This window comes from Vombatus ursinus, unplaced genomic scaffold, assembly GCF_900497805.2.
Source record: "Vombatus ursinus unplaced genomic scaffold, bare-nosed wombat genome assembly UNPS02009573.1, whole genome shotgun sequence".
NCBI lineage: Eukaryota > Metazoa > Chordata > Mammalia > Diprotodontia > Vombatidae > Vombatus > Vombatus ursinus.
Genome location: NW_020949351.1, coordinates 12,668,211 through 12,671,832, shown reverse-complemented (window position 1 = coordinate 12,671,832; position 3,622 = coordinate 12,668,211). Strand labels below are relative to the sequence as shown.

Sequence of the window (3,622 nt, the reverse complement as noted above, 5' to 3'; positions counted from 1 at the left end):
GCCTTTATTCAAAACATTTTTTTTAGGCAATCGGGGTTAAGTGACTTGGCCAGGGTCACACAGTTAGTAAGTATCAAGTATTTGGTCTGAGGCCAAATTTGAACTCAGGTCCTCCTGATTCTAAGGCTGGAGCTCTATCCACTGCACCACCTAGGTGCCCTATTCACCACATTTCTAAGCCCAGAGTGTTCTTTTCTAAAATTTTGTCTCTACCTAATCTTTCACACTAGCAAAGGAGGAAGGATGGAAAAAATCTGTATTCAAATCACTATTATAATGATCACAACACAATTTTTCCATTTTAAATATGCAACATTTTAAATGGTCTCCAAGCAAGAGTGAAGATATATTATACTGAAATTTCTTCCTTTAAAAAAAAGATACAAACAAATCACTTGATTACATTTTTTAATAGCAACTTCTGAATTCTGAAATAGTATTTTCATCCTCTATGCACTAAAACCTTTTCCCTCTGAAGGGTCTTTTTGTAACAGGAACACACAGGAAGCCTTCTAGCTATTTTATTATCTCATTGGACCGCGTGTTCTTTTAGAGCAGCCTATGCCAGCTACAGTAGCAGCCCCATAAATACACAACACCTCTCCCCATTGGAAAAGATGGAAGCTTTGTCAGCTGAACTCTGCGGAGAAATGTATCTCTGGGTTCAGAAAATAAATCATGATTAAAAAGGTGGGGGTAAGGCTTATGAAGAGAACCTCTCAAGTAGAATCCCATGCTTGTAAACACGATTAATTTTCTACCCCCCTGAGGAAGCATTCCACACAGGACAATCTGTACCTGTCTCAGAGAAGCATTTTCTGCCTGTCTTCCCTTCCCTGTTTATTATTTTGTTCCTCAAAACCAAACTTCTTTGAATTCAGACACTGAAGCTGAAAGCTTGAGCAAAAGGAAATGCCTAGCACAGAACCTGTACTAGGAAAGGTTCTAAAGCACCTGTGTCCTCAGATTATAAAGAGTGAAGGACAGTAGTGTTTGTATGAATGGACATGTGTCTGTGTGTGTGCTTGTATGTGCATATACGTATGGGTCCAAGGCCCCCAACATTTGATTTCAGAGAGAAGTCAGTATCCCTATCTCTGGCTCATCACTCCACAGGACTCCTCCTCCTCCTCCTCCTCCTCTTCCTCCTTTCTCTCTCCCTCTCCCTCTCCTCTCCCTCTTCCTCTCCCTCTCATCATTTCTGCATTTTGCCACTGATAACAAAACTTGCAGGTAAAAACTCAGACTAAGGACACTAGCCCCACCTACTGCCTAGTCTCAGAACTGCTGCCTCTAATCCAAGTGCCAGCAGCCAGCCATTGGGTAAATAGAATCCCACACTGTGCTACTGCCAACGAACATGGCAGCTAGACAGCCTCAGTCCACTGCAATGGGTCCCTGACCCCTTGCCACAAATAGTCAACAGTATTGGTCAAGTGTAAAGTAAAAAGGAATAGGGAACCCCAGACCTGTTCACCTTCATGCACAAGTCTATTTCCTCCTTCAAAACTTCTACTGACCTGTTGGTTCCTGGTAGAGATGAGACATCTGCTACTTTCAGAAACAAGCAGGAGGGCAGCTAGGTTGCGCAGTGGATAGAGCTCTGGCCTTGGAGTCAGGAGGACCTGAGTTCAAATCCAAACTCAGACACTTAACACTTACTAGCTGTGTGACCCTGGGCAAGTCATTTAACCCCATTGCCTAGCAAAAAGCAAAAAAGAAAAAGAAATTAGCAGGTAAGAATTTGCAAGTAACACAATCAGGTATTTAATAAAGAGTGAATATTGCCCAAATGTCAGCTCAACATGAAGCACAATACTCCTCTCTGCATGGGAGGCATTCAATAAATACTGAATGGACTGGAGTTTGTTATTGTACCCAATCATTTCCTATATAGAATATGTTAGTTGTAACCATGTGAAAAAAAGTCTTATTATAAACCATCTATCAAGGCTTAGAAATAACTTAATAGACAAACCACTTCTTTGTATTAGCCTTTACTGTAAAGCTATCATGTAGATTTTTGTCTGTACGTAATATATGAAAAATATTTCTTCAGTGTTCATCAAGCAGATACAAAGACTCTACATGAGCTATCTTTTCAATTCCTTTCAGCAAGTATTAATCTAGTACTATTATGTTACTATAGTTGATAATGTCCTTAGGTTGCTTAACCATTTAAACAAAGAGATAAAATTAATACCATTTCACTATGTCAGCAATGGGTATATGTCTTAACTGCTCTCTGCATTCATCAAAAAAAAAAAGATATATCTGCAATCCTATTAAGCCCTAAACTATTAAACCCTAATTTTATACTTCCTAGAGAATAATACTCTTGGTCTGGATATCATCAAGAATCTGTTGCAATTACTCATTTTCAAATCGACCCTCCAGGCTTGGAATCAGAGGCTTATAAGGCCTCTTCTGCTGTCTCAGGACAAAGGTTTACTAAAAAGGCCAACTCAAATTTATGGAGCTTTTTCTGGAGTAACAAACTCTGAACACTAGCAATGGTTTCCCAGTTTTTAAAACGACTAAAACGTGCAGTGTAATTTAAAGTTCTCATGAAAACTCTGAAAGTTCTTGTTCATCCTTTGCACTTTCATTCTGTTGCTTTTCATGCTCTAGAAGCATGTGGACTTCGGCATTTAGAAGAGTTTCTGCTGTTTCAAACTCTTTGGGAAAGACGAGCTGCGAGGCGTCTTCCTCCACATCGCCCGGGCGAAGGTTGCTGCCTCCGGACGCCATCACGCTCCAGCTCTGCGCCAAAAACTGAACTTCTTTATAATACAATTATTTCTAAAATGATTGTGTGTGGTGTGTGTGTGTGTGTGTGTGTGTGTGTGTGTGTGTGTGTAAAGTGTTTTTCAAACTACCAGCTTTCCGTCAATCCCTTTCAAATTTCAGTAGCCAGGAGAAATTTGAAAGCAGAGCTATAGTCACATGACTTTTTTTTAATGATTTTAATTTCTCCAGTTTTGTTAGGTCTAGTCGAATATTAAACTACAAGTAATAGGATAATAAAATTCAGTCTGAATTTTAATCTTCATTAGAGAAGTCCCACAAACAAATCAGTCCAGTAAGCCAAGAATAACTGACTAATGGATTACTTTCTTTTAAAGAAACTTTTCATCAAACTTCTCAAAAGCATATATAAACTGACATCACACTAACTGAGCAATACCAAAAACTAAGGCATTTAACTCATGGTATAAGTTCTTTAGGGTATTTAATTTTGAAAGTTGAACTCATGATGGATTATTTGTGAGAAAGCATTCTTAATTGTAGTAATGGAGACATTTCCATAAATGTACCAAGATATTCAATAATGACCGGTGATCTGCCTCCAACAGGCAGCTGGTGGAGCAGTTGATCAGGAAGACCTGAGTTCAAATGTAACCTGACACTTACTAGCTGTCTGACCTTGAACAAGTCACTTAAAGTCTGTTTGCCTCAGTTTTCTCAACTGTAAAATGGGAATAACAGCACCTATGCAACAGAATTATTGTGTGACTCAAATCAGATAATATTTATAAAGTGCTTAGCACAGTGCTTGGCATATTGTAGACAGTATATAAATGCTTATTCCCTTCCCCTGAACAGTGATACACACTTTGAC

At 39.0% G+C, this 3,622-nt stretch overlaps 1 pseudogene; it reads right to left on the bottom strand.

The window, feature by feature from the left end:
* Positions 1-2,322: 2,322 nt before the first annotated feature.
* Positions 2,323-2,751, bottom strand: LOC114035987 (annotated as a pseudogene).
* Positions 2,752-3,622: the final 871 nt, after the last annotated feature.